Genomic DNA, 13,232 nt, shown 5'->3' on the forward strand with positions numbered 1-13,232 from the left:
GCATTTGGCGATGAATTTGGTGCTGCAACTGATTCATTCGATGATTTATTATGGTTTAGTTTGGTGTTATTTCAATACCGAATAAAGTTACGCTGTACTTTGAAACAACGCAACTATGCTCCCTACCAAGATGGCATCAATGATGTGGATGTGTTTTTGTGTCGCACTGTGAATTAAACAAGCTTTGTGCAGGTGACCCTCGCATCGACACAGTTTCCTCAATTGCGCAAATATACTTTTCCTGCTGCATTATGGCGTAATAGGGTCATGTATGAACATTTTTCATGCTTTACTTTCATGTGCAGCTATGCTGCAGTGAGAATAGGGGTAGAGAAAATTCCTCCGCAGAAAGGTAAAACGCTATTGAAAGCGCACATCGTCAGTCGATCTGGCAAAGCCACCCATACCCATACGGCGAATTGAGACCGATCCAAAACCCTGCTGTATGAACTGTTTCTTTTCCGATGTTGGCAACAATGGCTGGTGGTAGCACCGATAGCCGGCGGATTATGTAGAGGGTGGCTATAATAGCCTGGAAGTGAAGAAAATGTGCCTCGGAGCAGATGAATAGTGAGGGGTCTGATTTTATTTCGATACATCGTCACACTTTCCGACGACCTGATTGCGGTAACGAGTGATGTTCACGAAGGTACAGAGATTCCTTACATCGCTTTATCGAAAGCACAATTCCCTTGCACTTTTTGCGCTTGTCGTTAGCTGATAACGATCGCCTACGATGTGGTGAGAAAATGCATCCGCTTTTTTTTGCTTCCCTCTTCAATCGTTGGCGTAGTTAATGCGGTGCGGAATTATTGTTTGTGATGCTTGTTCTCACACTATCGCTTATTTGCGATACTTAAATAGATTATGTTCCCAATGTTGGTTTGACGTTTAATAAGGTGACTCATTTTTACAGACGATCAAGACTTACCATTTATGAAAGCTGTTTATGCTGTCAGATAAACATGCAAATATGATTACTTCTTAACAAATAGAAAGGACTACAGAAATGACAACAAACATGCGTATATTTCGAAAAAACTCTTTTAAATGACCTTATAAGTTAAATGCAATCGTTTGAGCTAAGAATAATTCTATTCATGCACATAAGCTACGAGGAAGTAAATTTAAAACCACTCCCACCACGTGTTTACGTAAAAGGATTACACGCTTATGTCTAATTTCTATCGATTTTCTATGCATAACCTTCCCTAAAAAACGGTAATTTATATTGTTTTGTCATTTACTTCCTACCCTATATTCAAATTAATAGCAATTAAATCGACTGCATTTTGCTCCTATATTAGTGTAAAATAAAATAATTCGCATTGAAACATTGATTTGTACCGACAGCAAACAAGTTAAACTTATGCTTAGAGAGCGAAACTCGTCTACGTTGCAGCTATCGTCACAGAGTCGACATAAAAAAGGGTACGATAAAACGCAAATAAACTAAGGAAGTCACCAACCGCTTGCAAAGTTATGCTTCAGTATGCAAAAAGCTGCGGACGGACAATATCCGGCGCAGGGACAAGTCACACACCGTCATCCGTCCACCGGCAAGTCATTGAAAACTTCGCAAACGACTGAGATAGCTAGAGCAATTTGTAATATGATCGATCCGTATACCGATCCGCATAGCGAACGCCGTGGTTCCGCTGAAAGAGTAAGAGAGACATGTGTGTGACACCCTCTTGAAGCCAGCACCCTCTGCGGGAGCGTACAGAAAATATTGTTTCGAAAAGTGCCATCGTCATCAAAGAACTGTGTTCTGTTCACTTGGCTGGCACCCAATGCCATGGAATGTGCGATAATGTCGACTCTAGCAATATGAGGAGGTCTGGGTCGAGTTTACATTACAGGCGCAGATCAGCAAAGCCAGAACGATCACAGAACGGAGTTTGTCACGTCAGTTTGCTTTCCGATGTCATGCCGATCGTAAGTGAAGTGATATCATTAGTAAAGTACGATTTGGCGAAACACTTTACAACGAGTTTATTTTTAACTACTTTTGCAAAGCTTTATAATAAGATTGTGTGTTTGTGATCCTATACGGTTGTTGAGGTTTGTATTGTCGATCAGTCAACGAAAGGGTAAGTATAATTTCGCTATTTTCCAGTACAGCTGTGCGTAAGAAACACTTTTGTTATTCAACAACACATTAAGAAAATTTGACCGTTTTTTAACAAAAAAATATTTAATGTATTGCAACTGAAAGTGGCTGTTTATTTTCCGAATTCTATTCGAAAATTTATAAAATCGCTTAAACCGACAAATCAATTGAGGCCAAATCAATACTTATTCAATCGTAAAAATCGGTTAGAAGCACCTCCACGGCGATGGTTCCGCGCTCCGTTCCGTGAATTATTTTTACTTTCGTCAATTTTGCACCGGTGCTTCCACAAGGTGGTTTCCGGCCTTTTGGCCTAAATTTTCTTAACCGCATATCGTGCAAGGCTAGGCACGAAATAGGTCGCTTCCCGCGCGAGGAAATTGCGAAAACGTAAACCTATTTTTCTCGCATGGGGCACGGGAGCCCTTAAGCATCTCCCGTGGTAGCAACCAGCCCGCGCCAGCCCGCGTGTTGTCACCGATGGGTGGCTAAGCAAATTCAACAAATCGCTGTGGGTGACGCCTGGAAGATGGGTATTTTCGCACGAAAGAAACCAATTTTGCATCGTTCCCAAATGGGCTGTTGGAAGTGGCGAGGGAAGTGATTTGGGAAAGAAATTATAACGAAATAGACACGACAAGGTGCGAAGAAGTTTGCTTCTTACTCATTACTCGTGGACAGGGCGAATCCTCGAGCCACAGTGAAGTGGAGTGAAAGCGAAAGCGTAGCAACCACGCCAATTGACACCGCGTTGCCATGAGAGCCGTGTTAAATGAAGTTCACGATTAAGCTAAGCACTTGGTGCGCTTTAATGTCTTTATTGTAACGGAAACGGTGGATAAAGTAGTACAGAGTGGTTACAATGCCTGGTCAAATGCTGTTTGATCAAATGCTACAAATAATCGATTGCAGAGAGTTAGAAACGGATGAGTTTGTTCACTGTTTAGTATGCTGAATCGCTGTGAAATATTTTTAACATCAACTCTGTACTCGGTTTCGCAGAACAAAAAATTTGCTGGGTGTTTTGACTGTTGTTCTTTATTCATCAACTAGCTTCTCTGCATAATATTTATTTCTACATGAAGTAATAGGAAATGCAACCACCATTTTTCCATCGAAAGGTTTTAATTTCCTATCTAACACCCTTTTCCGCGAGGCTCTATAGATTTTGTTGTTGTTTCGTTTCAATTTACAATACCACAATCAGTGTGCAATCGTCTCGGATCACCACCGTGAACAGTTTGATGAAAGTGTCTTCCGGCATGATCACAGCTGCGCAGTGACAGCGACGATAAACGTTGAATAATGCACTTCTGAGAGGTTGCTCTAAAGCTTTCACTGCACCCTTCCTGGGAATCTTGGGGGAGGGAGAGGGTATGTGGAAGGATTCGATCGAATAGATGACTTCTGCCATCGCCACCGCACACCGTCAGCTGACCACAAGCGATGGTGTCAGTTCACCAGCGTTCCATGCAAAGATCAGATCATACGACCAACTCGAGACACCACGAACATACCACGAGCTTTTGACCGGTATGTTACATTGGCGTTTATGTGTTACTTTTACTTAGACACTCAATATTTCACCTATTCTTTGTTCGTCGTTGATAGTTCATGAGGCATAGGTTCGAAGCATTGTCCATCAGCGCCTGTCAGGGCGATCGATGGATAACCATTTCAGTGTGGGTTAGGTCAACGATGAGATAACAGAACTGCAGACAGCTTGCTGATGCAATCGAGGTTCACTTTGTGTACGATGTAGGATGTTGTATTATTTAAACAAAATCTTTTAAACCAACAACTGTAAAGTTGAAGATTCCTTTTATTTATTAAGCACCTTATAGTACATGTGCTCTTCATTGTAGCTTTTCCTTGCAAACTAGAGCAAGCACAAAGAAATCTATGTTAAACTTTTTAAACATACACCGTGTCCAACTATGAAGCATCACTGCCCTAGGCAACATTCTTTCTAGTCACGAACATGATGGCGTTTTCAGAGCAGAAATAAACAGCGATAACCATTGAAGGAATGCGCGAAGATGCTGATCTTGATTTGGAATTTTATCACGTTCTTACTACCAGGCTTAGATGGAAAGCGTATGCCTTTCGTGAACGAGGAAAGAGTATGAGAGTAGACATGTATAGTCTAGACATAAGAAAAAAAGATTCCGAAGAGCGACCAAGAAATAGTGCACACCAAGGGTTAATAACGCATCTATTCAATCCTGATTGCACAACCATTATCAAGTATTTTTCCCAACTTCACACGACCGCCAAACACTTATATTTGGTGTTTTATGAGGAGACACTTTTGCTTTCTTGAGAAACAGAGGTAGAAAGAAAAGTGAAGAACAAATAATGTCCAGAAATCAGCAAGGAACACCAGCTTGTAGAGCGTTCGTGCAAAAGTGCAACGTCTCAATAGATACTCGATGCCAGTCGGTTGCAGAAATGCAAAGCTAACGGGGGAACAAAAACGTTCACACGAGCTCACAGACAGCTCTCCAATGACAAGGTGCACCACATAATGCCCATCATCAGAATTTTGCTATGTGGCAGAGTTTCCTACTCGTTGGTGCGGAAATTCCAAACAAGATATTCTTACCCCGTTCCTTTTTTGCCAACGCCACGATCTCCTCTCCTCCACCCATTTCTATTGGCTGTTTCTCACACCGAACACCGGGGGGAATGTTTATTCAGCAGTAGAAAAAGGAAACCTCCTCAAACACGGCCGCACTGGCTTGACGTACCGATCGGCAGGATTTGCTGATATGACAGAAGCTCCTATCCTAGAGATTGTATTACGGACGATACGAAATCTGAGATAATTCTTTGGAAACAGTGCAACAAAGTGTACTTAATGTTAATGTACATATAACCTAACTTAATGCTACCTTACTTAAACCTTAACCCTTTTTTATCGTAATCATGGGGAAACATTTATGTGATTCTTGTTACCTCTGTCACCGTTCATATTAAGTGTATATTAAAATCGTAGAATCACTCTTACTTCAAAGTTTATTGAATCAAATTTAAATTATAAACACTTACTTTTTCTTGGCATCAATGCGCCAAATGATCGCGTACAGGCCCGATTGATTGTAAGATTTGTATGTTGTATGACAAATAAATAGTATCTTCTCGAAAATGTACCGTCTGTCCAGTTTTAGGACAGTTGCGTGCACACGGTCACACACGTTCGTAGGCGTCGATTAGCCCTACTTCAAATAGTAATTCACCGTGAAGAAATGTAAATTGACATCGGCGCTTGAAGGCTTCAAGCTTTGCTTGAAAACTTGTGCCTAACGTGTAGCGCCACTCACGCAGCGGCCAACCTACCAGGTTACAAAACATGTCCCCTCTGCGGCGATTGAGATTCTGGCGGTGATTTTGAACCTTCGTAATTGGATGGTGGTAGCCCCTTCTTTCACAGATTGGCTGGGTTCTCAACACGTAACCTGACGGTATCAAGCGCCACCACATTCAAGCGGCATTTCGTGCATCGTGCAGTAAGACGCTAAATAATCATTTAAATATCGGCACAAAGTGACCGGAGGGTTCGGCCCGCAGGCTCTGTTGGCAGGCTTTCGAGGAAATGGTAAACCAGGCGTCCTTGCGCAGAGCACATGATCGTTTGTAGCAATCCTTCTCCAAATCGCGCCCCGAGGCGATGTGTTTGTAGATGATCGCAGTTCTTTTTTTTTTGTAAACTGATGCTACCGACGGTGAGCCTTTTTGAAATAACAAAAAAATCTGAAGGAGCTTTATCACCCGATTATCGTTGGGGTCCTATGTTGGGATCGTGGGTTAAAATCGTCATTATGGAAAGAACCCACCAAATTGTGAGTATCGATGGTTCCATCCGGTCCCAAAAATTCAAACTTTTTAAAGATCAAACCACAACCATCGATTGGAACCGGTAATGTTTTTGTTTTTTTTTTCTTTTCTCACTCCCATACGAAAACCTCCTTCACCCAAGTATACCTCCGATCATTCACAGACAGCAGTGGAAGAAGGTGGCACAAACCTCACGCTGGCAATGGTTGGGGTGGTAAGGTGGGTGAGAAACACAACAAAACATTCCGATTACTATCGCAACAACGTTTAGTGAGCTCCCCAAATGTTGCCGTGGCCACCAAACACTTACCTTGGCTGCTCTACTGTTGATTGTAAGTTGGCAGCTTCTCCTACAATTGGAGCATTGAGAGTAGCGTTAGGGCAGCACAAACAAGCAGCTGGTGCAATTAAATCGTTGTTATTTAAAAGCCTCAGCTATTCGGAAACTATTGCTATTGCTAGTGGCCATGTTTCCTCACTGAAATGGGTTTTTTTAGATCGATTATTGATTGAATTTTCTCACGTGTTTCCACATGCTAAGAAGTGTTGAAAAACACCGCAAGATGTAGGAAACACATCACGTTTCTAAAAAAACAGGATGGTTTCGTTGAATGGTAAGGGTTAGACTAACGGTTTGGGTGGAAATCGGTGTGTTAAAACTAGCATCTAATATTTTTAAGAGAGGCGAAATTTCCTTTTTTTTCTGGAGTCATGGAAAATCCTAATGGGTGTATTCTTATGCAAAATGTTTAATATTAAATTGAATATGTGGCAAAGGATTGTTATAATATATTTTTGTTGCAAAATATATTTTTCACTCACACATACATCGTACGAGAAAAAATATATAAGAAAAAGTCTACTTTTAATACCAATCCACGCCTGGGTCATTAGCAGAGAGCGTTTAATAACGCTGCATTACTTCTTCATCGTCGTGCCAAACTGACCACGATTTTGTACGATGTGTGACCATTTATCTTTGCCTGGAGTCAACGGTCCTAAAACGATGGGCAAGTTGGACGTAATGCATCTTGACACCTTGCCACTAACAACTCTACCCGATATGGATTAGCGATCACCCCGCATCTGGGGTGGGGATTACTGCACGACTCCACCGTCAATCGTCAACCAACCGTTCGGCTAGCAAAACTAGTTCCCTCGCACACTAGTGACACTAATGATTTTTGCTTCCAAACATTCGGCATCTTCGGGGGGCCGTTTACTGAAGTCGATGTACCGTGTAAAAAGCTACCGCTGATGCTGTGTTGTTAGCAACCGGTTGGTTGGACATTGAATGAAGATCGTCAGATAGCTTGGTACTAATAGTGATCGCTTAGCGTCTAACTGACGGTGCACATTGGGCGACTATTAAGTCGAGCAAATAAACAGGTTTAATGTTGGCGTTGTTGTAAACAGTTTTGTTCGCCATTGAGAGTGAATCTTGCGCTTTGCATGATGGGAATCTACCTGGTAAACATTACGGATAACATTGTTGTTAAGAATCAAGGCAAGTAGTAAGATTGGCGATAGATTGACGTTTATTATGAGAATGAAAAATAATACATCTGCAAGGGTTTATTCAAGAAAATATAAAGAAAACATTTTTGCTTGATGTGGGAGAACCAAGCAGGTCTGTAAGTAAAGTATAACACAGATTTTTTGTTCTTATTTGGTGTACGCTACTCACAGTAAGATTAAATATTTCAAAATACGTTCACTTGGTCATATCCTGATTGTCCGGTTTTATCCAACACCCTCGACGTCTAAAGCAACAGCGCCTGATCGATGACAGTAATTATCCATAAAGCACTGGGAGCTAGAGTACCAGACCCGCGAAGGATGACATTGGATCGTACAGCATGAAATAGACATGAACATGTTTGGTGCGCATACATCAGATCCCTGCAAACGTTCCGCTCCCGGTTCTGCAGTGCCAGGACTCAACTAGTCCAATCAAGCAGCGAAACCAGTGCCAACGTTTGAGCGCCAATCTGGAAGATTTTAGCCATCTACCTAGCTCGCGAACTATCACCGATCACCGGTGCTTGGCCAAGCTTCGATCGTACTGTGCGGTACGCTCGCTGTTTGGTAGATTTATTGGAGCAACAGCAATGGTATGTACCAGCTATATTTTCAGGTCCGCTGAAACGCAACATGGTTTGCAATTTAGCTCGATGACGAGGTTCGTAACTTCGCTGTGTTGACTAGACCCGCGTGCCTCCTCCCCACCACCTTCACCCTATGACAGGCGGGTGACGGGCGACAAAATGCAAAACCGCACGTGTTACTGGATCGAGTCGTCCACCGAAAAAGGGCCGCCAGTAAAGGGGACTCCCAGCAAAGCGAGCCAGCTTTTGCCGCGAGTAGATTACGGTTACGGTGAAACCCTCGCTTGCGGGTTGCGCTCTGTGGCGAACTCCGGTAAGCAATGGAATGCATCTCTCCGTACTGAACGAGGCGAGCGTGTGAAGGGAGAATTTAGCTGATTTGATTCCTTTTTCGATGAAAACGGTGTTTGGCAATGGTGAATTAATCTATTATGGGATGAATGTACATGTCGGTCGGGCTTACATGAATTATTTTAAGCTATCTATACCTGTGACTCAAAAATATCGATTGAAGACGATATACTGAATTTATGAAACAGCCACAAAAGAACGTTGGACCTCAATATATTAATTTTATGTAAAATCATTTATTTTTAGTATGCCGCATTATACAAGTATGAATAATATTCGAAGGTTTCGAGCTTTAATTCTGCTGGATTTAAAGTATTGCGTAAGCCAATACAAGCGCCTCGACCGGTTTCGATGTCCTCGTAGAACGTCCAGCCATACAGTGTAAGTGACAAGTTACGGACAGTACAGTGGCCACGGGGGTACGCCGCTACGTTGCTTTCACTTGGTACGCTCGTATAGTATAGAGCTAAAAGTAAACATAGATCCATGTGATGTGACGTAGTGGTACCCTCCCGTGTCTATCACAACATGCCCGTTGAAGATTCCCGTTCGATCGTACACCGATCCCAGCAGTCGACGACAAGACGAGGCTCGGTTCACATAAGCCATGATTCTAGCCAGCAAGAAACCAAAGAGTTGCCTGACATCCGTGCTCGTGTGCATTTAAAGTGTGTATGTTCATTGAACCACATGGCGAAACGGTTGAATGTCCGCCCGTTCGCTCGGGTCCGAGAACGTGTATCGCCCGTTTGGAGCTGCATATTTCTCCCGTCCATCCGGTTTCAGCCGGAGTAACAACCGTTCGTGAAGTTCACGCTAGAATAGCAACTTCTCTACGTCCAGCCGAGGGCTGTCCGGAGGAGAAAGATCACCGATTCGATGGTCCCGTTAGGCCGTTTGTTGGCCGATGAAGTGCCCACGAGATCGCGCACGCCACATCATCACAGACAGGCGTCGGGACCGACGGAAAGAGCCCCAATCGACCAAGGTCGGCTCGGAACAGCTGGCAGCTGAGGCAGCTGGTTTCTAGTGGAGCTGTCCGCAACAAACGGTAAGGTGATAATTTTTCCACCACAGCATCAACCCCCAACCGCTTCACTTACATGCCTAATCCCTAACCATGCTATCCATGCTATTCCAGATACTTCTCGTCGGCGGGCACTGTTTTGCGTTCTTAGTCCGAGCAACCGGGAAAGGGGATGAAAAAAAAAACGATAGCACATCAAATTCTGCTCTTCCCTTTTGAGTTGCAGCACCCGATAACCCGAAGGAATGACCCCTACAACGAGCGGCTCGGGAAGAACGCTACGATGTATTAGCGCTAGACAGTACCGGTTGATCATCATGTAAATGAGTTTAATAAGATATGATTGATCATCGGTAAGCTAAGTTACATGGATCAGTTTAAGTCAAGCTGATGCACTTAGAGTGTAGATCCTTTTGTTTTCAATTTGTTGCCAATTATCTTACTTTTACGATGAACGATCGATTGTACTGATCGTTTAAAGTTGTAAAATCTTGCCTATATTCCCACATCAGCATAAGTATTGCTTACGTATGCAGAAATATTTGGAAACGATTGTCGTTTTTCTTTTTCATATCCAATAATTTTACAAGTATTATAAGGAAGAACTAGTTAAGAAATCGGTAAAAAAAACTATTACTACAATAAGCACGATATATCGCCGATATATTTCCTCTATATGCGTAATATATACAGTGCAATTACAATATAATCCTCAAGATTGTACGTAGCACAATCAATTTGTCTCGGTACGAAATTTCGCCTTTTTGTTGTGGACAATTTGTCGAAGCAGCGCGTAGCCGCATAAATTTCTGCAATCAAATTTGTCTTCCCAATGGTCATCCAGCCGTATTGTCAAGAGCCGATGCAAGAGAAGGACGTTGAGTTTTTTATGACATAAGAAATACGCCAAGAGAAGAAGGCTAGAACCTAGTAGAATTGAGCATTAATATTAATTTCTGATTTACATTTCGTACGCGTTCGTTTCTTCATGTGTTCTGCAAGTTTGTTTCGACCGACCCGAACTAGGCGGCTAGGCAAAGGATGTACATCATACATGATGCGTTGTTTTGGATACGAGTTATATGGATCCATCCAGGACCTTTCCATACGCCCGAACGGTTCGAATCATTTTGAACTATCTTGTTCATGTTCTTCAAGATAAGTTTCCAGTTGCAGTCAGTTACAGATTGGACTGGTATGAATTGTTTTACTTTAATGCATTGTTGTCCCTGTTCTTTTGTGGTTATATGGTCTCGTTCGTACAATTATAATTGCATTATGTACGCTGCCTTGGAAACTGATTTCAAGGCATCTGGCATTGCAAGACCGTATCGGGAAGAATTGTGTTCGGGGTTAATGTTAGTTTTCATCTTGTTGTGATGCTAGTTTAGTGTTGAATTAAAGGGTTAAAGCTAAAAACCTGTTCGTGCCAAAGTGTGTTGATAACTTTCTATATTTCTAGGATTCAAATCCATTGCATGATCTTATGTTTAAACTCAATATTTTTCTCTTCTACATAGTCATATGAATGTCTTAATAAGCACAAATCGAAACATAATTTGCAAAAAAGCCTCAATACCAGTAAAAATATTACTAATGAGAGTGTATAAATTTAACTTAAAAACGATTTATGGAACTGCTAGCCAAAATTAAAGATTATTAAAAGTCATATATCACATACGAGTAAAAAGTAGATAGTAAGTAAAAAAAGTTTAAAAGTAGCTCTCTTTACAGGTCCAATGTAAAATAACTTGTATTAATTGTTCATACATTACGGGAGTAAATGTAATATCGACAATTAAAGATCTTTTAGAAATCTTGTACGAAATTTTATCATTGTTTTGGAATTTAGTAATTGCTGTAAATACACGTGTAATTTCTAGTAGCCGTGTTACTGTTACAGCTTATGCAAAGTATATACTAATGGTTTGGCAAACTTATGAGGCCTAACTAAATGCCATTTGAAACTTAAATAGAGCTTGGCAAGAATAATTATATTTTAGAATCTTATTTTTTTATCCACATATTTACCTTTTCATTGTTGATTACAGTCGGAACACAGAAAAACACAACTGCACGGTAAATCGTGTTTGTCAGGCTTTGTAAAAAACGCTTTAAATTATTGTCTCCCCACAGGAGGTCTAGCCACGAACTCTTACACACTCGTGATTCGGACGGACGGCACATCCAAAGGTAGTGCAGAAACGTTGAACGTTGATTCCGTGTCCGCCTTCTCGATACGCCGCATCCTCTGGATGGAAAAGGTTGTCTGTAAAATGTAACGTACAGCTTAATTTCCCTGAAGCACGAAATTTTCCTTGAAGCGTCGTTTGAGTATTGCTGTCTCGTTTGCCAACTGGAGTCCAAAAACGATAACTTTAATATTGTATCTTCGCTTAGCCTCGCATCGTTTTGACAGTTTCCTGGCGGTGCAGCCATCACTCGTATTCTGATTCGTAATATCGCTGAAAACATCGAAATGCTGACCTCCCGTGGTGAAGCATGAATGATTTCTGGGGATATAGCATAACATTCTTGATGCAAATGCATTATTTGTTAGGGACTGTTTGAGGCCTTTCGTTGGGGCTTTTTCTAGAAAAATAAACAAACTTTAATTGCATTTTTACATACGACAAGCCCTTGATCTTTCTCGAACTAGCGTGTAAAAACGCATCGTCGTATGCGTTGTTTTGTCACATAATGAGAGCATCTAGTAAAATTCATCAACAGTAAAAGCAATTGCTCTAAGTATTTCGGTTGCACCACTGCCATTCAAACATCCATAATGTAAACGGCAGTAAGAAAATTGGAATAAAAGCTATCGATTTCATTCATAACACAAAACCGTTTCAGATGAACCCGAATCAGCTTACAGAAAGGAGAAATTTCAAGGTTACCTCAGTTTGCTTGCGGTATGTGGGAGGATGCCGTTTGCATTGGTGTATGTGTAGCTTTTCATCCGCTGCTCGGTAAAATGTTTGTTCGATGATGAAATTCGTGAAATTCACTCTTTTGTTATTGTTACGTGTTCCAGGAAAGAAATCGGATAATGTGCCAAGAGTCTACATCCATCCGTAAAGAATCGTACGGTGAGACAGAAACAATCTTGCGAGAGGAAGTAACGTTTTGACCGTACATTGATAAATTCACGTGGAATCTTTAAATTTATCTCAAGTGTCAAATTCATGGTTAATAAAGGATATCAGTCACTGATGGAGTGCTTATACTTTTTTTTTAAATAAGTAAACAATTGTTCACCTTTTAACTAATAAACAAATTAGTAAATAAAATGAATAACTGTTACATTGTGTTGAATTCAAGTTTAATAAATAGCTCTTTGAAATGGTAATGCAAGATACAGGTATACTATTTTCGAATTTTTAACATTATCACTTAACCCTTCTCGTCCCATCTTCTTGGTCCATCCTTCAAGAATGCCCTGTAGTTTTATTAAACATAAGAATTTATATTTATGTACTAAAAATACTCATTTAAATAATTTTGTGTCGATCTCATTATTTTTGATCGCAATGAAATTTTATTAATGAAAATATGAATCAAATAATGATTTATAAAAAGAGAAAAGTAAATCCAAATGTACAACAAGAGTAAATAAAATTATAAATAAGCAAAGAATTTTTTTTACGATTTAATTTTTTCTTGACCATTTATTCCATAGCTTATAAAAAACGAATTTCTTATAAGTTTACTCTAGCCCTTGGTACTGCGGCTCATGAGCAAGTATCATAGTTAGGTTATAATTGAGTAAAGTTAAGTTACGAGAGATAAAAAGAAA

At 40.8% G+C, this 13,232-nt stretch overlaps 1 long non-coding RNA gene across 3 annotated transcripts; it reads left to right on the top strand.

Moving 5' to 3' along the window:
• Nucleotides 1–1,583: 1,583 nt before the first annotated feature.
• On the top strand, nt 1,584–12,653 carry LOC120903913. 3 transcript variants are annotated; one of them, XR_005739673.1, is made up of 3 exons: nt 1,584–2,093; nt 7,720–9,460; nt 9,551–12,653. It is a non-coding gene; the product is annotated as an uncharacterized LOC120903913 (long non-coding RNA). The 3 variants fall into 3 exon arrangements; XR_005739674.1 differs by having other exon boundaries at nt 7,726–9,460; XR_005739675.1 differs by having other exon boundaries at nt 8,656–9,460.
• Nucleotides 12,654–13,232: the final 579 nt, after the last annotated feature.

Source organism: Anopheles arabiensis, chromosome 3 (genome assembly GCF_016920715.1).
Source record: "Anopheles arabiensis isolate DONGOLA chromosome 3, AaraD3, whole genome shotgun sequence".
Taxonomy (NCBI): domain Eukaryota; kingdom Metazoa; phylum Arthropoda; class Insecta; order Diptera; family Culicidae; genus Anopheles; species Anopheles arabiensis.